The following is a 23,102-nucleotide window of genomic DNA, read 5'->3' on the forward strand; positions in this document are numbered from 1 at the left end:
GGCCTTCCTCCCCCACACCTTGTCTGGCTCGGGCTCTCCTCCTCCTTCTACCTTCTCAGAGCTAAAGCATGCACCTGTATCCTGAGTCAGCTCAGATGTTACACAACACATTCATTCAGAGGAGAAGCTTTTGAGCCCATATTTTTCTGCTAATAGAAATCGCCTAAATTGTCAACGTCTCTCACATGCTGGCAGTCACAAGCAAGACGTTAAGAAGTATCTGGACAGGTTACAGAAGACAATGCTATTTTGGGAAAGGAACTCTTGAGAGACGGATTCATTACAGGGAAATTATCAGAGTTCAGGTTCCCAAAGCTCCCCTAAGATAAATTAAACACCTACCTATTTGGTCCTGTTCACCTGGTCAACACCTGCTCGCAGGACTCCCGCACATTTTTTGCTTTGACCAAGGAATGTGGACAGGCTTACAAATTTTAGCCAAGTAATGCACTAAATGATGGTGTCTCTCTATCTCTTCATTGTCTCCTACCCTCAGATCTAGCTGCATCCTCAGGCTAGCACAATGGCAGGGGATTGAGATCACAGTGAGAATGGGTGGAGAAACCAGTTCCCACTAGAAGGCAATAAAATGTAAGCAGCCAGAGGCTTGTGCCCCAAATGTTGGGCTGTGGGAAGCAAAAGTTGGGATGCGATAGCCCCCACTAACAATTCTGCTACCCCAATTCCCTCTATATTCAGAATGTGAGCATTTAAAAATTTTTCTCTGGTGCTCCAAAGCTGGAGTGCTGGTTGGCTGTAGCAGCACTACCCCTCCAGGTATAAACTATATTAAAGTGACCGCTTCTGGGATGAAGTAAGAGAATTTACATATACACATCTCATCAGAGGCACTTAAGAAAGAAGGAGCTGGAATGCTCAGGCACAAGACTGCTGAAGGTCCAGAGAGGAAAAGGCCACTGAGAAAGGACGGAAAAATGAGGATCAAATAGGGACTTTAGACAACATAGCCTTGTCCTTGTCAGAAGCCAGGACTCCTCCTGTTTGCACTTAAAATATTTCAACATCGCTGTCCCTTTGTAAATTTCTTCTGGGTACACTGGTTTCAAACCTGGAGGCAATATGAGCTAATGTTTAATGTGAACTATAGACCTAGGTTAGCCCAGCAGCTAGAACTATGGCCATTATGCTTTAACTCTGTTGTAAGAGCAAGATGGTGTTTAAGTAGCAAGTACTCACCAAGGTCCCAGAGCTGGCAAGAAGTCAGAGCGCAAAGCTCTCTCACTGCTCCCTGAGCAGAATGACTAAATGGGCATGTCCCATACAGAGAAGTATTGCTTTGCGGGAGATAACCAGGCGGCTTCTGCAGTCTGGACACAGATTCAGAGTGAGGGAAGGATCTGGGAGCACCAAGTTCAGTACCCATCTTATGTGTGAGTCTCATATGACATCCCCACTCAATCTAGGCCACCTTATAGTCTTTTAGCCCACAGATGTTAACAAGCAGCACACAGAACACAGTGGGTGGGAGTGCGGGCTTCAGGGCTGGAGTCCTGTCTAGCCTCTAACCCACTATCCACCCTGCAGAAGGCTTCCCAACCTCTCAGCTCCTGCTTCCTCAACTGTAAAGCAGGTTAAATGTCTACCGACCTCACAGCATCATTGTGAGAAATAGATGCGGTCATTCAGGTAGGATGAGGATTGAGCAAAGAGCCAGTGCATAGTAAGACTTTAATAAAATATTACTTAAGTGCCTTCTATGTACATACTATATGATTTTCTTATGTATAAATATAAAATGCAAGACCAAAGCAATGCTGAATCAGTCAAAAGATTTCTCTCTTATAGTAAATGTTACCAGTTAGACAAAAAAAAAAAATTAAAAAAAAAATTGCATTTGCACCAAGAGTTAGAACAGTGGCTTCAATCTGCCCCTTTTTGACTTAGAAAACTGAACCAAGAGGGAATTGGCCATCATGAACTCAAATTAAAGCCTGCCTTACGCACATGCTGTCCCTTACGCATGAATTGTCCTAATGTCTCTCCCTCCCCAAGCCCCACTGATTACCTAAGTCCAATTCAATGTGTCAAAGGCCCACAGTTGATTTCATTTCCATGCAACAACCTTCAACTCTGAAGGTCTGCTGACAAACCTCTAAAGAAACTTGGCTTTGAAAACAAATTATCGTTTTGATCAGATTTACACGTGATATTAAAATATAAAATACCAAATGAATATTAAATACAAAGCAAATGGCTGTGTGTAAGCCACACTGACCAGTTTCATGAAGAGGCTTTGATGGCACCTGACTCCAGGTAGCTCGTGGAGAGCACCTGGGCAGACGATGCCCTTGGCCTGCTCCTGCACCTTCCATGCCTGATGGCTATACCACCGACAAGAGGTAACGCAGTGTTGATGACTCTGGATACAGAGTGGAGTGCACATTCACTTCTTAAAAGCTGTTAGGTGCAAACATTTACCAACTTTGGTGAGAAACTCCCTTAACCATCTAAATGGCATAATAATCACATGGACTATTTTCAAAAGATTTAGTACTTTTGCCCTCATTAATTTAAGCACAAACTCTTCCTACATATATCATTATAGAACACGAATAATTTATTTATGAAAGAAAGATAAATAGATTCAGATTATACAGTCTTTTAAAATTTAGGCCACTTCAATGATTTGTGACTTTGGTTCAGCAAAAAAATCCAAATAAGCTCTCCATATACAAAGACTATTCTGGAAAGGAAGGGAAAAAAATGTGGAAAGATTTCACAGAAAAAAGCAGAATCTGAGCTGGACCCCAAAGATATTATAGCGTTTTAAAGGCAGTAAAGAGATGGTAAGGCTGTGGGGCCAAGAAGTCCCCATGTGGCTTAGAGCCGTTACAGAGGACCATTGCCCAACTCTACTTGGGAGGTGGGAGGTGCCTGGGCAGGAAGATAGAGGGCAGGGAAAGCAGGTGAGCCAGGAGCTGGGACTCAGGGCAATAAGGAGCCATGCAGGAAGTCAAGCAAATGGGGGTTTTCTATCTGACAGGAAAATGTGAGCTAGATTATAGAGGAAAAGCATTCCAAAATCAGAGACAAGAGGTAAAACTCCTGCCTTGATCCAGAAGTAGCCTGAGAAGCAATGGATGCTGAGATATTCGTCGGATTTAAATCCTGCCCTGCCTCCATTGTTTCTCTTCCTAGAATCATCCCTTCCCCCAAACACTGATACCCCAGCTTCTGGGGACCTGAGATCCTAAGAAGTAATTTCAATTTCTGATCCTTTATCATCCATATCCAATTTCCCCCAAAGCTTGTCAGCCATTCTTCCTCAGTGGTGCCTTGGAATTCTCTTTTTCCATTTTCATTTCCACAAGTAGTCACATCTGTGCCCATCCTTGCCATCTCACATTTGAGTGAGGTACCACCTGGGCCCACCCTGCTGTACCAACATACCCTTCAGAGGCTGGTACCATGCTCCACATACTGGGTGCCTTAAAATGGCCTGCAAGTTGGTAGCTGGAGAAACAAGCCATCTCTTATACTACCTCACCTCAATCAAGGCATACAAACAAAATATTCACAAAGTAAGAGCTAAATAATCTCCTGGAAAAACTCCTACACTGGAATACCATTCAGCAGTCAAAACATTAACCACAATACCACATGCCAAAATACAAATGAAGTGCAACAGTATTCAGTGAAAAGGGGGCCAAAAGATGATATATAACCCCCCTTTAATAAAAAATAGAAAATGATTTGTAACACATATATTTTCGGAATATATAAAGATCTAATAAAGGATTCAAAAAGGAAAAGAAAGAAGTGAGATCACTGAAAATGGGGGTGGGGGGGTAGAGAACTGAAACCTTCCATCCAGCCACAAAAGTCAACTAATACCTGGAAAAAGTCCTGTTTAAATCAACTGTTGCGAAACTCTGGAATTAAGTCAAGAATTTATAGGAAGCTTAGTAAAGAAAGAAGTGGTCACACTTACTGTGATAATTATTGCTGTCACCTGCAGGAAGAGAATGCTGTTGCATCTTATTTATTTTTTAAAGATCTTATTTATTTATTTATTTATTTGACAGAGAGAGAAAGATCACAAGTAGGCAGAGAGGCGGGGGGGGGGGGGGCAGGCTCCCCGCTAAGCAGAGAGCCTGATGCGGGGGCTTGATCCCAGGACCCTGAGACCATGACCTGAGACAAAAGCAGAGGCTTAACCCACTGAGCCACCCAGGTTCCCCACTGTTGCATTTTAAATTGGCCACCCCATCCTGCACTCCCCAGATCCATGGCATCCATGAAGATGATAATTCATGTTCCCAATGCAGTTGTTAGTGCAGAATGAGCAAAACCTTTATTCTCAAATAACTGAGGTTATCTTTGTTTGTTTTTTTTACCTAATAGCTCCTAGAAGGACTGGTGTAAAATCTGGCTTTTGTTTTGCCCAACTTGGAGCAGAAAGAATACCTGAAGAAATAATATCTCAAAACTTCACAAATTTGGTGAGCTATCAATTTACACATTCACGGTGCTCAACAAACTCCAAGCAGAAGAAAATCAAAGAGATCCACAAGAAAACACATTATAATGAAACATGAAAGACAGACAATGAACGAATCTTGAAAGCAGCAAGAGAGAAGCACCTTATCACATACAAGGAATCCTTTACTATATTAACAGAGATTTCTCTTCAGAAACTGTGGATGCTAGAAAGCAATGTGATGACATATTTAAAGTACTGAAAGGGAGGGGGGAACCTTGTCAATCAAGAATTCTGTACCCAACAAAACTATCTCTCAAAAAATGAAGGAGGAATTAAGACACTCATAGATAAATAAAAACTAAGAGAATTTGTCCCAGCAGACATGCCCTGTACAGAATGCTAAAGGAAAGCCTTCAAGCTGAAATGAAAAAACACTAGACAGTAACTCAAAGCCATACAAAGAAAGAAAAATGGTACATGTACATGTACATAGGTAAATAAAGTGATTGTGTTTCTTTCATTTATAACTTTTCCTTTTTATTTAAAAGACAAATGTATAAACCAATTATAAATCTTTGTTAATCTTTGTAAATCTTTGTTAATGGACACACTACATATTACTTGTTATTTGTAATTTGGGACAATAACAACAGAATAGGGGAGGCAGAGCTATAAAGGAGCAGTGCCTTCATATACTACTGAAACTATGTTGGTTTTAATTCAATGTGATAGTTTTTAAGATGCTAATTGTAATCCAAAGGGTAACCTGTAGGGTAAAATGTACAAAAGAAACAAGAAAAGAATAAAAATGGTAAAATAAGGAAAAAAATCAATCACAAGAAAGGCAGTAATGGAGAATTAGAGGAACAAAAAAGATCTCACATACAGAAAACAAACAGCACAATGGCAAAGGTCCTTTTTCATCCACAATTATTTTAAATTCAATCAGATTAAACTCTCCAACTAAAAGGTAGAGTGGGTTAAAAATAAAGCAAAATCCAACTAAACAGTGTTCACTTTAGAACCAAATGTACAAGTAGGTTGAGAGTGAAGGGATGGAAAAAGATACTCCAATCAAGTAGTAACCAGACCTACGGTGGCTAGCCCTAATATCAGACAAAATAGAATTCAAATAAAAAATGTTATGAGATACAAATAAAGGTTCTACATGTTGAAAAAAAAATCAATCAATTAAGAAGATATAACCATTATAAATATACCTACCAACAAATTTCCAAAATATATGAAGTTAAAACTCACAGAACTAAAGAAAGAGCTGGAGATTTGATATCCTATTTCCAATAACAGATAGAACAAATATACAGAAGATCAAAAAGAAAACAGAAGACTTGAACAACACTAATCACCAACCAGACCCAGCTGATGTATACAGAAAACTCCACCAAACAACAAAAGAATACATATTTTTCTCAAGTGCACATGGAACATTCTCCAGAGTAGACTATGTATTATGTGACAAAGTCTCAATAAATTTGAAAAGATTTATATCATACAAAGTATCCACTTTAACTATAACAGAATGAAGCTAGAAATCAGTAACAGAAGAAAAACTAGAAAACTTACAATATACAAAACTTAACCTACACAATCTTGGACAAAAATGGATCAAAAAGAAATCACAAATGAAATTAGAAAAACGCATTGATATGAAGGAAAATTAAAACACAACACATCAAAACTTATGGCATACAGCAAAGCAGTGCTCAGAGGGAAATTTATAAAAGTGTAAATGTTTATATTTTAAAAAAAGATCCCAAATCAATAACTCAGTTTTATACCTAAGTAACTGAGACCAAAAAGAGCACATTAATTCTGTTTTACATCTAAATAACTGAGAAAAACGGCATGGTAAACCCAAAGCTAGCAGAGGAAGGGAATAACAATTTAGAGTCCTGATAAAAGAGAGAATAGAAAAACAAAAGGGAACAACAAAATGAAGGATTTGTTCTTTGAAAAAAAAAAAGTCAACAAAACTGATAAACATTTAGCACAATGGACCAAAAGATACCAAAGAAAGAATATTTAATTAAAATCAGAAATAGAAGCGAGGACATTACTAAAGACCTTACAGAAATAAAAAGGATTATAAGAGAATACTATGAACAACTGCACACCAATTAGATAATCTAGACAGAACGAACAAATGTCTAGAAGCACACAAACTCCAAATGACTCAAGAATCAATACAAAACCTGAAAAGAACTACATGTCAAGAGATTGAACCAGCAATCAAAAACCTTCCAACAAAAAGCTCAGGACCAGATGGCTTCACTGATGAATTCCCCCAAATACTTAATTAAAGAAGAATAACACTAGTCCTTCTCAAACTCTTCCAAATAAATAAAAGAGGAAGCAACACTTCTTAATTCATTCTATTTGTCCAACTATAATTATAATGATACCAAAGTCTGACAAAGATATAGGAAGAAAACTATAGACCCATATCCCTTATGAGTATAATGAAATAATCCTCTTTGAAATGCTAGCAAATAAATTTCAGCAACATCTTAAAAGGATTATGCATCATGACTAAAGAGGATTTATCCCAGGAATGCAAGGATGGTTAAAAATATTAAAATCAAGGTAATAAACCATAATGATAGAACAAAGTGGGGGGACACACATCTTATTTGATGGACAAAAAGAATTTGAAAAATCCAATTCTCTTGTATGATAAAAATACTCAACAAACTTAGACTAGAAGGAAACTTACCCAACATGATAAAGGGCATTATATGAAAAATGCACAGCTAACATTATACTCAATGGTAATTAAATGAAAGCCTTTCTCCTAACATCAGGAACAAGTCAAGGATGCCTATTTTCACCACTTCTATTCAACACTGTACTCTAAGTTCTAGCCAGAACAAATCATCAAGAAAAAGAAAGAAAAGGCACTGAAACTGAAAAGGAAAGAAGTAAAACTATTATTTGTAGATAACATGATCTTGCATATAGAAAATCCTAAGGAATCCACGCAAAATAAATGATTAGAACTTATAAGCTAATTCAGTAAAGTTTCAGGCATAATCAACACACAAAAATAAGTTGATTGCTAAACACTATAATATAATGAACAATTTGAGAAGGAAATTAAAATTCCATTTACAATGCTCTCAGAAAGAATAAAATACTTAGGAAAAATTTAACTAAGGAGGTTCAAGATTTGTACACTGCAAACTACAAAACATTGCTGAAATGAAGAAAACCAAAGTAAATGAGAAGACATCTCATATTCATGGACTGGAAGACAATATTGCTAACAATGACATACAGCTGAAAAAAATCTACAGATTCAATGTAATCTCTATGAAAATCTAGTAGCATCTTTCCCTGAAATGTAAAAGTTTATCCTAAAATTAATATGGAATTATAAAAGACCTCAAATTATCCATAACAATCTTTTTTTAATAGAGTGGCTTTATTTTAAAAAATTTTTAGACCATTTTAAAATTAAGATAAAATGTATTATTTGTTTCAGAGGTAGAGGTAAGTGATTCCTCAGTCTTACACAACACCCAGTGCTCACCACAACACCTACCCTCTCCATCACCCAGCTGCCCCATCCCCCTCACCCCCCTCACCTCCAGGAATCCTCAGTTTGTTTCCCAAGATTAGGAGTCTCTTATTAACCAGAACAATCTTGAAAAGGAAAAATAAAGTTGGAGGACTCCTGTCTTTTAAACTCAAAACTTACTAGAAAGCTATAGTGTCAAAATAGTATACGATTCTGGCATAAACAAAGTGTTTCCCTAATGGGAAAACAATACAATATCCCCAAACCTCTGGGTTTTCTGGAGCTGCTTTCTAAGAAGAAATGAAAGCAAAATGTTTTGTATTAAATGGCGCTGTAAGCTGCTAATCACAACGTTCAATTGTACTGGGCTTAATTTTTTTAAAAAATAACATTTAGGGGTGCCTGGGTAGCTCAGTGGGTTAGGTGTCTGACTCATGATTTAGGCTCAAGTCATGATCTCAGGATTGTAAGATTGAGCCCTACTTGGGCTCTGTGCTCATCAGGGAGTCAGCTGGAAATTCTCTTTCCCTCTCCCTCTGCTACCCCCCGACTCTCTGTCTAAAGTAAGTAAATAAATATTTTTAAAAATCTTAAAAATAACATTTATTGGGTTTAATTCTTGTGTATTTTATGGCAACTGTGGGAAAAATTTGGAAAATAGGGAATAAATACTCTGATCGTTCTATTCACAGATTAGTAAACATCATTAACATGGTGTATTTTCTCTGGAAGGAAATATATCCATACGTTTATGCAGGTATAGTCCCTCTATGTATTATTTAGATAAAAATTTTAAAGTTCATTAGACATGTGGAGTCCCATTACTGATTATTCAGCACACCCCACCCTGACTCTGCCATTGAGTGCCGCCATGGAGGGGCTGTTAAGGACTCTGAAAGTAGACAGTAGTAGGCAGATGGGGGAAGACCAGAATTCAAAGTATCACCGAAAAGTCAGTAAGGCTCCCATTTCTTCCCTGGAACCCAGGAGTGGGCACCTGGGCGCACGAGAAAGCTCCAGGAGAGGCTCCCTTTCTCGGACGGCCAAGCACTGTGAGAGAGTGGAGGGAAATCCTCTCTCGCTCTCTTTCTTCTGTTCTCTCAAGCCCCAGCTCCCAGACGATTCCATGGTGACAAAATTGGCAGTGGGAGTCTGCAAGCCCCGCAGTTCTGAGGGAGGGAAACTGTCTCTGATTGGAGGAGTTCTGACTGCCCAGAAAGTGGAGACAATCCCGGTGGCTCTTTTTCTCTGTGTCCCTGGCCCCCTGGCCTCAAAGACAGGCATGGTCAGGAAGGTGCGCAGCAGAGTGGAGTAAGTGAAACCCACTGCGTGGACAAAGGACCAAAAAGGGGAGTCCCCGAGTGGAAGACCACTGGGAAGACCACAGAAAGGGAGAGCTCAGGAAAAAGATCCCATGACCTTGTACCGGACTAACGTCCTATATTAATCATAGGGGAAAATGGGTTCGGGGTATACAGAAACTCCATGCAATCTGTATAATAATTCTGTAAATGTAAAACTGCTCTAAATCTTCTTCTTTTAAGAAACAAAGTATTTGCTGTGGCTCCTTCATTCCTATATTTGTTCATGTTACTCACTCAACTATTTACTGAGCACCTACTATATCCCAGGCACTACTCTAGTCTCTGGAAATACTGACAGCAAACAAAACCCACTATGATTCTTGACATCAAGGAGCTTACAATGCAGTGGAAAATGAAACAAACTACAGTGGGAGGTTGTTAAGCCATAGAAGGAAGAAGTCCACACTTGCAAAGTTAAAAATTCTCTTGTGAGTCTTCATTATAGGAGAAAAATCTTTGAGAAGTTAAAGGCCTAAGCTGAAGACTATGCAATCTGGCAATGTGACGACCAAGGAGCAGGATATCCAAAGAGGGGGCAAAAGGCTTGGTTCTAGAGCCAAATAAGGCCACTTCCTAGCAGGGGACCCAGAATCTTGTCGGTGCAAGAACAACTACCTTGAGTCTTGCTTACGCCAGAAGCCCGGGCAACCTGTTGGCTCTCTCTGAGGCAGACCTGTCCTGGGGGACGAGGCGTGGCTAGGGAAGAAGCATCATGCCCTGCTGGGTGCTGTTTTGGTGGCAGCTGTGCAGGCAGGACAGGCTGCACCCCAGTCATATGGGGGTCCCCACACCCTCCCCACCTTCCCATCCTCACAATCCACTCATTCCTTCTCTGAAGGTGGACTAAACACCCACTGCATGCTGGGTTAGGGTAGGCCCTCCGCACTCCTAACAGAAACAAATACGCCAGGTGGCTCTGGGGGAAAAACGTCCCAGGCAACAGAAAGAACTTTCACCGAAGCCCACAAGCTAGAGAGAGCAGGAAACCTTCATGACATCTCAAGGGGATCAGTGAGGCTGGAGCGTGGAGTATGGGCTAAAGGACAGCAAGAGGGAGGCTCTCTGTGGCTCCTAGAAGGAGCTGAGGTGTCTTCCTGAAGGCCCAGGGAAGCCAGGGGAGCGTTTCAAGCAAAAGATGTGCGTAGATGGGCCACGTGATCAAGATGCGGACTTTTACCAACGCTGTTTTGCTAGCGGCCACTGCTCTCGAGCAGAGATGGGGGCAGAGACGGGAGTAGGCAGAGCCGCTCAGCCTCCGGGGTGACATCCAATTTTCTGGCCCCAGGGTGAGGAGGTGAGGTGCCAGGTGTAATGATGACAGGGAACACAAACACTGTGTGCGCCCAGGATGTGCTGGACACTGCAGTAGGTGAGTGGGTGTTGGTGCCCTCAGGAGAACTGGGTGCTCTCAGTGCCCTGCACTGGCCCCCCACCTTGCAAATACTAGTACCGCCTTTTACGTGCGTTCCCAGGCCTTCTTCCAAGTAAACGTCTTGCTCAACGGTTCAGGATGTATTCAATGAGCATCCAGAAAGTTTAAAGTAAATATTCTTGATAAATACCAAAATATGAAGCGAGTCCCAGATCCTGATAAATGTAGCAATTTCTAGGAGGATTTCTATAATTATGGGATTCTATATTAAATATGTGTATCCTGAAGGGTGTTGTCACTAAATAAACAGTACTCACTTTACATAAGCAAACACACTCACCAAGGTAAATATCCAAAAGAAGTGAAAAAGGGAGCCGACGTGGGCGTGTTTAAAATCAGCCAGTTAATTTCAGAGGACAAAGCAGGAAGTTGGGTGGGATAGAAGGGCAGCATGTGATTGGTCAGTTCATCTCCCACCACAAAATTTCCTTGGGGAGGGAGGGTGAGGGAAAGGGCAGGGGTGGATTACACAAGCCTAACTGTCCTTCAATGGGAAATCCCCAACCGTGAATACTTCTAATCCTCCATTCAGTTAATAAGAGCTTTTGTAGAATGACTTCTAGTATTTTTAAAGTAGAAAAACATTGAGTCAAATATATGTCAACACATAGCCAGCAATATGAATGTTAATTATATCCTACATAGCCTCAAGGAATCCATCACCCCTCCACTCTTAACTTAGAACGAGGCTGGGACTCATTTGGACATTCATTAGCATCCGTAAAGACTTCACGTAGGGCATCTGGGTGGCTCAGCTGGTTCAGTGGCTGCCTTCAGCTCAGGTCATGGTTCCAGGGTCCTGAGGTCGAGCCCCGCATCAGGCTCTCTGCTCGGTGGAGAGCCTGCTTCTCTCTCTCCCTCTGCCTGCTGCTGTGCTTACTTGTGCTCTCTCTCTATCTCTCTGTCAAATAAATAAAATCTTAAAGAAAAAAAAAAAAAAGGATTTCACGTAAGCACATACCTTCCATTCTGAAATGAAAGCATGTGGTCACAGCCAATCACTGTAAATCAGTTTTGTTTTAAGAACTGAAGGTGATCTCAATTGTCTTTATTTAGTTTACAGAAATTTTAAATATCATGTCCCTCCCTTTAAATCAGCTCCCCATCAATTCAGCAACACAGGTGGGAAATTGAGGATCTGGGATTGACAGAGGACCATGTGACGTCACTCCACACTTTACTTGATGGGTTTAAATCACTGACCTAAGATTTCACAATACAGCCAAAGTTATGGCAGAGACAGAAGTCGAGTCACCTTTTCCCCTAGAATATAATTCTTCACTAAACAGATCTTCACCCCAAACAACTAAACAGGGAGGTAGAACATTTTAGAGGCAAAATTGTAAAGAAACAAAACTATAGTCATGAAGTAATCTGACTTTAGTTTTCTCTTGATATGTTGTCTTCTTTTATTTGCCCTAGAAAATATTTTCATATGAAAGGTGTATTGGGATTTAAATATTTTAAGTGAAATAAGAAACTAAAATAATTGTTTTGGTCATTTAGTCCAAATGGACCCTCCCACCCAAAAATAAAATTTGGTCAGAAGCATTTCATGTTAGGAAAGTTCTATATAATTGTCTCATTTGGCCCGTTGAGAGCAGATATTAAAAACCTATGTAAAAAAAAAAAGGGGGGGGGGACGCCTGTGTGGCTCAGTTGGTTAAGCGGCTGCCTTCGGCTCAGGTCATGATCCCAGCGCTCTGGGATCAAGTCCCACATCGGGCTCCTTGCTTATCAGGGAGCCTGCTTCTCCCTCTGCCTCTGCCTGCCACTCTGTCTGCCTGTGCTCGCTCGTGCTCTCTCTCTCTCTCTCTGACAAATTAAAAAAAAAAAAAAAAAAAAACCTATGTAGAAGCAGACTCCCATCCCTATTCTGTCTCTGATACCAACTTTCCATATTGATAAACACATATAGCCAGTCTTCCATTTACAAAGCATTCCTGCAAGGGTCATTCAGCTCTCACAATGACGCAGGCAGGTATTGTTCCCATTTAACAGAGGAGGAAGCTGAGGCCAAAAAAGATTCATCACAGCTGGTAAGAGACACCACACTCAAACTTGACTCTTCCAAGAGTTGCCTCCTTTTCCTACACTATGATGCCCATTAAATCTGCTTCAATTTTTTCCCAATTCAAGATAATAAAAAGTAATTACCAACGAATTGAGGTTGTAGCTCTGCTGCCAGCTCCTCTAATGTCTCCTGATGGCAGAGCTTAGACCAAGGGCCTCTCAGAGCTTCATTTGCCAAAAGCTTGCTATTGAATGCTCCAGAACTAATCCCAAAGAGTCCTTGGATAAGGCAGCAAACACAACCCTAATTCTACTGTTCAGAGCCATCTGCTTCCACTGGCTTTGAAGCCATAGGATCACGGCTCTGTGTCCATTGAATCAACAGACGCCATAAAGGGCTCACTTTCTGGTTGGTTTCAGAATCTACAGCATGAGCCGAAGACACTGCCAGCACTGTGCCCACCTCCCACCCACCCTCTATCACCCAGGCAGCCCTCCACCAGCTTCCTTAGAACTGCGGCACAGCTGCTCTGCCCTCAAACTCCTCCAGCGACCCAAGTGTCTAAACATTTTTCCTTTTCCCTCCAGTACATTCTCCACAATATACTCCAAGTACGGGCTGGCCCTTGTTATTCAGTGTGGTCCCGTAATAGCAGCCTCCGCATCATCTGCTCACTTGTTAGAAAGGCAGAATCTGGGGCTCCACCCTAGACTCAGGAACTGAATTTATACTTTAACAAAATTGCCCAGTAATTTATAGAAAATTAAAAAAATTGGGGGGAAACACTACCCTAGGAAAAAGGGCAAAGCAAGTGAACTTCCTCTTGTTTGCTTGCCCATCATCCCTTCCCTGGGGCTGTCTGGCAGTACCAGCTCTTCAGGCTCTCAGAAGGTGTCTGGCCAAGTTCAAACTCTTCAGCACCAGCCCACCTGCTTAGCTACTCTCCTAGCATATCCAATTCAACTAGCTTTGTGGTTTAGCAAAATGGCTTAGGCTACTTTAACTAAAATATCAGTAACTAGTAATACCTACAAATAGTAAGCTATGGTGAAATGCTACTGAGAGAACACAGCCGTAACAAGAAAATTTTAAAGCCAGAAGAGTCTGGGTTTGCATATCAGCTCTCTCAATGATCAGCTATGAGAATCTCAGAAGCTTAAATAACTCTCTGAACTTCTCTTTCTGCTTCTGTAAAATGGAGATATTATCTGTCTTACAAAGGGTTTAGACATAATGCAAAGTGGTTTTTGCATCCCATGCATGGCTTTCTCTCCCTTCTTAATGAATGGACTATGACGTCGCAACTGATAGGGTTGATGCAAATGAATATCTAGTTGGTATTGCTCCAGCCAGTGCGAGCACAGGGAGACATTTTGAAGTGAGTCAGCATTTCTCACAACTCATAAAATCACATAAAATCACCATCAGCCTCGTTTTGCTGGAAGTCACTAACTGCACACCTCCCACTTGGTAACTTCTGCACTCCCTTAGACTTTTGGGTCTTCTGACCAAAAGCTCTTCTTCCCATCTCCTTGAAGAAAGGCTACTGGCTGGGGGAGAAGTATGTTGTGATGTTTAGGTTGCAGTAGGTTTGTTTTAGCACTTAAAATATCATTTCAGCATTGTCACCAATGTACAAGTAACGAAAACTAGAATTGCTTTTATTCAGTGTAACTGGTAAAAGTATGATTTACCTGATTTTTTTTGAAGATTTTATTTATTTATTTGTCAGAAAGAGAGCGAGCGAGAGCGAGCACAGGCAGACAGAGTGGAAGGCAGAGTCAGAGGGAGAAGCAGGCTCCCTGCGGAGCAAGGAGCCCGACGTGGGACTCGATCCCAGGACGCTGGGATCATGACCTGAGCCGAAGGCAGCTGTTTAACCAACTGAGCCACCCAGGCGTCCCGATTTACCTGATTTTTAAATAGCCAATTTGCTTATTGATTATACTTGAAAGAAATTAATTTGAAAACTCTTAAATGAAAATAATTTTTAGGGGCACCTGAGTGGCTCAGTCAATGTTCAGTTCAGATCACGATCCCACAGTCCTGGGATCGAGTCTTGCATCAGCCTCCCCTGTACAGTGGGGAGCCTGCTTCTCCCTCTCCCTCTGCTGCTCACCCTGCTTGTGAGCTCTCTCACAATCTTAAAAAAAAAAAAAACTTAAAAAAAAAAGGAATTTTTTAAAAGATAATCTTTAAATCAGCCTAAAACTAATAATGTTTCATTAATTTGTTAGGAGGTTAAAAAAGCACAACACATAAATGGAAAAAAAAAAGTGGTTCATTTAACTAAAGTAAAACTTAACATTTTTGCACAACAATAAACTCCATAAACCAAGTTAAAAGACAACCCACCACCTGAGAGATTTCCCAACACATATAACCAAAAAAGAAAGTCAATAAGAAAAAGACAAACAAATCAATAGCGAATGTAAGCAAATATTATGAACACACAATTCCCAGAAGAGCAAATCCATTGTCTAATAAACACGAAAAGATCTGTAACCTCACTAAATAATTAGGGGAAGTGCAAATTGACTATCATTATACGGCATGATGGCCAAAAATTAGTGTCATTACTAACTACCTGGAAAGGAAAAGGCATCACAGAAGCCCCCATGCCCGGCCAGTAAGCGTAAGTAGTAAGCTCACGTGAGCACTTTGGAAAGCAATCTGGCATTGCCCAGTAGCTGGAGAACGGGCATCAGGGAAGAAAGAGCACAGGCTGGCCTTAGCTACCCGAGAGCATTGCCAGGGAGCTTGTTAGCAAGGAAATACTCCAACCCCTTTCTGGGGGTGTGTTTTAAAAAGCCCACCAGCAGATTCCGAGGCATCCTCAAGTTCAGAACCACTTTCCCAGAGAAACCCTCACACATTACTTTTCACCTGTTTCAAGAGGACACTGCTATCCGAATACGAAGGATGTGGTTTCTTGATACATTCTCTATGAAGGTGGTCTGACAGATTTTGGCTTTACTAGGACAGAGAGTCACTGATAGCTAAGGGACATTGTGCAGACCATGTGCAGACCATCCAGATAGCCTCAAAGGCACACATTTGCCCGAAGAGAGATCTACAGGGTGCACGTATAAAAATGAACCACTTAAAACAGTACAAACAATTGCCAATAGAAGAATAGGTACAACGGTACTATACAGCAGTTAAAATAAATGAAATATACACGAATCAGGGATAAATCCTGAAAATATAATGCTGAATCAGAAAAAGCAAATTGCAGAAAGTCACCTATAGTAGGATACCATTTAACATTAAGTTAAAAATCTCACAAAAAAATCTACCCTGTTTTTGGAGAAACACAAACACATTTGTATGAAAACATCAGGGGATGTGCATCTGGAAAGCACGTCTGCTGACCTTTTGACAATGGTTATCTGTGGGCATAAAAAATGAGAGGCATGGAGTGGAGGAGTACAAACAGAACATCAACTGTAAGTAAGATTTTATTATTATTTTTAAAGATTTCCTTTATTTATTTATTTATTTATTTATTTATTTATTTAGAGAGAGCAAGCGAGCACAAGAGGAGGGGCAGAGGGAGGAGGAGACTCCCCACTGAGCACGGAGCCCGATGCAGGACTCACTCCCAGGACTCCGTGATCATGACCCCAGCCGAAGGCAGATGCCCAATCAACTGAGCCATCCAGGCGCCCCAGTAAGATTTTATTTATTTATTTTTAAACTGTCAAATAGGGTAAAGGCTTAATATTTGTTAAATCTGAGTTGGCATAAAAGATATTGTTTATATTATTCTGTGTAATCTTATGCATAAAGTATTTCATAATACTAATATCAAAGTTTAAAGTTCACTATACTTGTGAATACTAGAAAATCTTATTTCAGTACCAAAAAAATCTTTTAAAGCCTGAAGAGGTAGGGCTTTTAAAAACTGAATCTTTGTGACATCTAGTGGTAGCAGAAAGTTACAATATAATACACAATTAGGAGCAAACTTGATTCAATGTACTACTCATTTCTGAGTTCTTGGCTTAATTAAACTTTCACACAATTTTAAATGCTGGAGCTTTTGTTTTGTGGTCTCAGTGGTCCACACTTGAATATTGTTTTTCACACTTGGATATTTTTAATGACATCTTGGAACATGATACTATCGTGTACACATTAGTTACGTGCCTCTGACTCTGGTCTCCTGAAAAATCAATTAGGTCACATCTAGTGTCTTCCAAACAAGGGTCCCCACCCTGCCACTGCACTCTCTGTTCAGGGAGGCCAGCAAAAAGGAGCTCCAAGCTACACACCCAGCTGACCAGGCGTCTGTCCCCACCACCCACCTGCACCTCTGCCTGATGTTCCTAATCCCTCAAAGGCACACCAAGGTTCCAGATCCAGGCTCTTCCTATGCCCCCCACACCCATCCAATCAGCTTCCAAGTCCCGCTCTGGAATGTGCCACATTCACCACTCATCTTTCTGACATCACCTACTGAACTGCAAGTGATTTAAGAGCAGAACTATTGCTCACACTCAAGTTCCCCACAAGAACCTAGTACAGTTCTTCGCACATAGTAGATACATGATAAATGTTCAAAGAAGGATTTTCCACTGCCACAACCCATGCTCAGACCTTCACTGCCTTAGCCCTAGACTACAATAGCATCCTAAGCCTTAAGCATCCTAAATGTCATCAATTAAAACATCTTAAGACCTCTCTTCACCACAGAACCCACTTCCTCTCTGCCATTCCCAGCAGAGCTGTTCCACGTGCAGATCTCATTCCCATTCCCATCAGCAGCAGACACAGTCGAGACTTCTGAGCTTGGGATTTAATGTGTTTCATGACCCAGTCCAGACGGACCTTCCTGACCTTCCCGCTCACTGTATCCCTGGCCCAGACCTACTCCTCTTCAAGCCTCCCGCAGGCATTCCCATCTTCGTCGCTCTGCTGGCGTTGGCCCTCCTGCCCGCCCACCATCCGTTCTATACCTTTGCTTTTTTATGGGTGCATTGTGTCCTGAGTCTTTCATTTCCATGAAGCTCTACGTAATTCTACGTAAAAAACGAATAGTACTACCTACCAAACTCGCATTCTTTTTTGCCTGCTTGCCTGTACACTTGCTCACCAAGTGCCAGTGTGATTCTCAATGGCACTGACCACCTCTCAGTCTGGGCTGTGCTCTCAGAAAGTAGCTAAGTCCTCGGAGGGAAGCCAGCTCAGAGGGATTTGTTGAAATGAGAAGAATTAGGTGAAGGATGAATGGTCATTGACTGCAGTTGGGATAAGGCCTTATAATCTTTGGCCTGGGGGTAGCTGGCACATGATTCTGAATAATGTGTTATATAATCTGATATCCTATATTTTGACTCGTTAGTAGAGACAGTGACACCAGCAAAGTGACTAGCTAAGAAACCTATTACCTGTGGCTTTGGAACATGAGAGAAAAAGGAGCAAGTATCAAGCGCCCTGTATTGGGCTTGAAGTATGATAACCACAGAAGGGTCAAGAATGACTGCCTTCCTCTAGATCGGGCACTTGGACAATAATGAAGCAGCCTATCATACTAAAAAATTGAGGAGCAGAAAAAGCTTCTAGAAATATAAAGTCAGGTGCCTGGGTGACTCAGTCAGTTGAGTGTCCAACTCTTGATTTTGGCTCAGGTCACAATCTCAGGGTCATGGGGTTGAGCCCCACATCAGGTTCTATGCTGAGCGTGGGGCCTAGTTGGGGTTCTCTCTCTGCCCCTCCCTCTGCCTGAGCATACTCTCTGTCTCAAAATTAAATGAATGAATAAATATATAGGTAAAAATAAAGTCAACTCTATTTCAGAGATGGCTATTTTCCAATGCTCGTAGTACACCCAAATACATTCAGCAGTTATCTCCAACAGCACTGGGCCACAAAGCCCATTCCAAAACTCATTAGTGAACAACTCTGAACAGTTCTTTTCTGAAACTTTGTTTCTCCACACATTCAAACCCAGGCTCATACCCACAATCCACGAACTGCTGGTAGAGCCTCTGGCATGAGGAAGTGCTCATGTTAGCCCCCTCCCCTCTCCACCAATTTTGAGCCTGACCCCTTCCCACCTAGTCACAAACCCCCTTCTGTCTTGTCCCAGTCCTTTAAGTAGATACCTGAGTTGGACAATGGGCATCGACCCTATGCCTAATTTATAGTCTAGTTCCTCGTTAGGGCCGCAGCCCTTCGTAAACACTGACTGCTTGGTTAGGCCAAACTTGCAGACTTCTCCCATGAGTTATGCCCTCAATGTCTCCCCTCCTACCTTGAACCTCCTCTCCTCTCACCATTCCCTGTCTGGGAATCGGCTTTTTTAACAACGTTGCTCACTTCCTTGCCTAGAGCCAAGTGCTGTCACCCAGCTGATGGTGATCATGGAGCATGAACCACATACTCCCTGCTGCTCGCACTTGACCCCAGATCCCCGTGGTCCTGTGACACTCTACCAATCCTCAATTCTACGGTGCCTCCGTTACCCACGGATGCCGCTCTCCCTCTGAGCTTGTTATGGGCCATTAGAGGGCAGGACTGAAGAACTCTGATGAGGACTCCACTTACCATTATAGCGCCTGGCACATAAGACAGCAGCGGCAACCACTTCATTCCCTGTTGAGAGCTTACTGAGTGTGAGGCACTGCTGAGAAAGCTTTCCATGAATTACGTCATTCATCTGCAGAACAATGCTAAGAGGCAGGCACTTGTACTTACTGTCCGGATGAGAAACTGACACAGAGTACGCATCCATCAAGTGTTTTCTGAATGAGGGAATTTGCAGTGGGTCCACGGAGTTGCCCAACAGTCATTTTAGTGGTCCATTCCCCTAGCGTAAGTTTTCAACACCTCCTCACTCAACTCCCTGACCAGCCTTTGCCCTTCTCTCCTTTTTTACCCAAAGGATCAGATGGAGAACATGTACATTCTGCATGGCTCCACTACCCCAAATGTTCATCCTCTTTAGTTAAAATGTCTTTCTCTACATGTCCCCCTCCTGGAAGAAGACACATTTTGAAAATGCTCTCCTCCCCCTGAGTTTTGTCCCATGCCTAGTACTCCTTGGACCCCTGCTTGAACCCTCCTAAACCACACCTTCACTCTCCACTTCTCAGCTCATCAACTTTCCTATTGCCAGAGCACAAGAAGCAGCTCACCTCACCCATGGAGAGAATCCCTGCTCAACTCTGCTATATCCTCAGGTCATTGTCTCTTCATCACCAAATTTCTCCAAAAGATAACCTCAATCTCCTTCCCTTCATTACCAAAATCCACGCCCTTAACTACACGATCTGAATTTCACCTCCACATCCTTAATGGAAACTACAAAAAGTTCTCGAAGCCATCCTCGGTCTCTTCCCACACATCACTCCCTGGTCTCAAGTCCAGACCTTGGAGGGTGGTGTCCAGGACCTCCCCGATCTTGCTCCTTGCCGTCTCTCTTTGGCCCAGTTTCCTTTACATGTCCATGGGTTTCACATGTTCAGAACTCACCTCTCCTTCCAGGCTCCTTTTAAAAAGCTCTCCCTTTCATGAAGCTTGCTCAAATCATATCCGCCTTTAAATTCTTAGCCGCTATTTGTACTTCTAGTTGGTGCCTATTATATGTGCGCACAAGCTGTGCTTGCCAAGTACTTGAAAGTTCTGCAAGGCAAAGGTCATGCCCTATCCTTATTTCCCATAGTAAATGGCAGAGCCAAGACTAGGACAAGGCAAACAGGGTGCCGGGGTAGCAAAATTAAAGAGGCGCTTATCCTCAGGTTCGTGTTAACTGCAGAGTCAACACTTAGATTTCATACCCTAGAAGCCTCCCTAGCCCCGCCCTAGTAACTGCATGTGACCCTTTGACATAGATTGAAAAATAAATGAATCTCTAACCCAATGAATCAGTAAGATGATGACAGTGTAAGTACTTCAAGAGACGACTCCTTATCTTCATTGTAAATGAGACTGGGGATAAGTGTAGAATGCAATCATAATCAGAGAGACAGGAAGGCAAGGCTGCCAGGGAGTTTCTAGGAATAGAAACAAAAACAGTAGGAAGACTCTCCTCTCTTCTTCCACAAGATGCCATCATGTCTAAATACAGCGTCTGGAATTATCTACTGCAGCCACACTAGGAACAGCCTGGGGATGAAAACCAACAGACAGCAGAAAGGCAGAGCCAAGAGAGAGGGAGCTGGAGCCCCGATCCATCACTTTGTGGCCTGCCCATCCTCTAGACTTTGAATGGGAGACAATGGATCATTATTATCAGCCTGTTTCCAGTCAGGAGTTTCAGTCACGTTATTTCAGCCAAAATAATATTGATACAGTGTCATTTCTCAGGAGAGAAGTGTGTGGCAGAAGAGGAAGCCAAGTGATTGCTGTACCTTTTCTTCCTTATCCTAAGAGAAGGAAGAATGGGTCAGGGGTAAACCTCGCCTCTGAGCTCTAGCTCCTGAAAGCCTCAGAGATCAGAACTGGCTACAGCCCAGCCATGTTCCTGTCCCCCATATGAGAAGCGGAATGACAGGCTCCCCAGCTGACAGAAAGAACAATAGCTCTCCAGCTGCTTTTCTTCAAACTAGCCGGAAGGAACAGGGGTACTGAGCTTCGGCCTGGTGTCCGAAGTGCATTCTCTGATGTAGTTTTAGCATTCGTAAAGCTGATTCTTTGATTCCCATTGGGCCCATTCTGCCTGGTTCCCAAACAGGGTAAGAGACAGAAGTCATTAGGTACCTCCAAAACCCTTCAAATTCTTCTCAGAAAGTAATCATGTTACATTTCACCAAATTAGGAAAGTAGAGAAAGCCAAGAGGAACAGTTATTTTTATGAGAAAAACTCTGTGGCATTTGAACTTTGGTTTCAGACAAAGGTGGACCAACAGGACTTACCTCATATGTGAAACAATGAAAAACCCACACAAAACAGACAAAACTACAGCTCTTAGGACAGTGAACATAGTGCTGAAAAGGACAGTGAGCTCTGAGAAACGGGAAACAGAGTGCTCCCTACTACTGCGCTGGGACACTGCCTTGAGTGTTGTTGACAAGTTATATCGCAGGGAAGGAGAACATACACGAAGCCCGGAGATCTCCTTGGATAAGGAGGGTCTGGGAGTCCAGGGATACCTCCGGAGGGTCCCCCCAAGTCTTCAGCTGAGTAACAAACACATGGGTATGAGGAAATGATAAGCTAAAGAAAGAACCTCTAAAACAATTTGAGGACATACCCATGACTTGAAGAGAGCTGGGAATAATTTCTCTTGCTGTCAATCTTACCTCATCTTTCCACAGCTGAAGTGAAAATTCTCATAGTTCACTCAACATTGGGTAGTACACCCAGAGAGTGTTGCCTTGCTGAGGCAAAACTGGCCCTAGACTCCATTCTCTTCTGGTGCCACTCAATAAAGCTTCTTAAGCAAAACCAGAAAGGGTCAAACTATTTCTGAGTACCTTAATGACATCCAAAAATATTCATAGGAATAGAAACATCCTACAGACAAGAAGACGGAACTCACATCTAACCAAAAATTACCAGGCATAGAAAAAAGTCAAGAAGAAAAGTTTCATCTCCTTTTCACCTCATTCTACCTCCACTCTCTTGTGCCCAGATCTGGCTTGGGAGCGCTTCCAACCAGACTACTCCCTACCCCAGAATCACAGAAATTCCACCTGTGACTAGCCAACACTCACAGATCCTTTCTGTTAAGCTCCTGTATGAGACTGGCCTGGGCTATGCTGAGCCCAAGGGCCCTCTTAGCCTGCTCTTCCACCCCCTGCCCTCTATGAGGGCCTGGGGACACTGCGCTGTCTTGCCCCCTTAGGCACACCTGTCTGGATGGACTGATGTGGGTCATCCATGCTGGGAGGGTACAGTGCCTCGTGGCCTGACTGACCAGGAAACTGCCTCTCCCGGGCACCTGGGACTTCTTTCTTAAAAATGTACAGAAATGACATGGCAAGATAACATTTCTTTTTAATGAAACCAATACAATATCCCTCTCCTCTCCCTTTTTGTCTTTTCCTGTTGAAGCAACTAGGCTTCTCTATTCTCATTGCCTCAGGGAAGGTATGCGATGACCAAAAGCAGACTTACTTTTATTTACTTATTTATTTGTTTACTTATTTATTTATTCATTTTTAAGAAGCCACTTCCTGGCATTTATGTTTCCATGTCTACACTACTCCTTAAAGAACAGAAAGGACTCATAACAGAGATTTAGATTTGGAAGAATTCTACAAAGGAAGCAAAGTTCTCCTAAAGTTTAAGGCTGGGCCTAAAACTTCTGAGGAATCAGGAGAGACTCCAGGGCCCACTCAAGGAAGGCCGCTGCATGGCC

This window comes from Mustela nivalis (assembly GCF_964662115.1).
Source record: "Mustela nivalis genome assembly, chromosome: 2".
Taxonomy (NCBI): Eukaryota; Metazoa; Chordata; class Mammalia; order Carnivora; family Mustelidae; genus Mustela; species Mustela nivalis.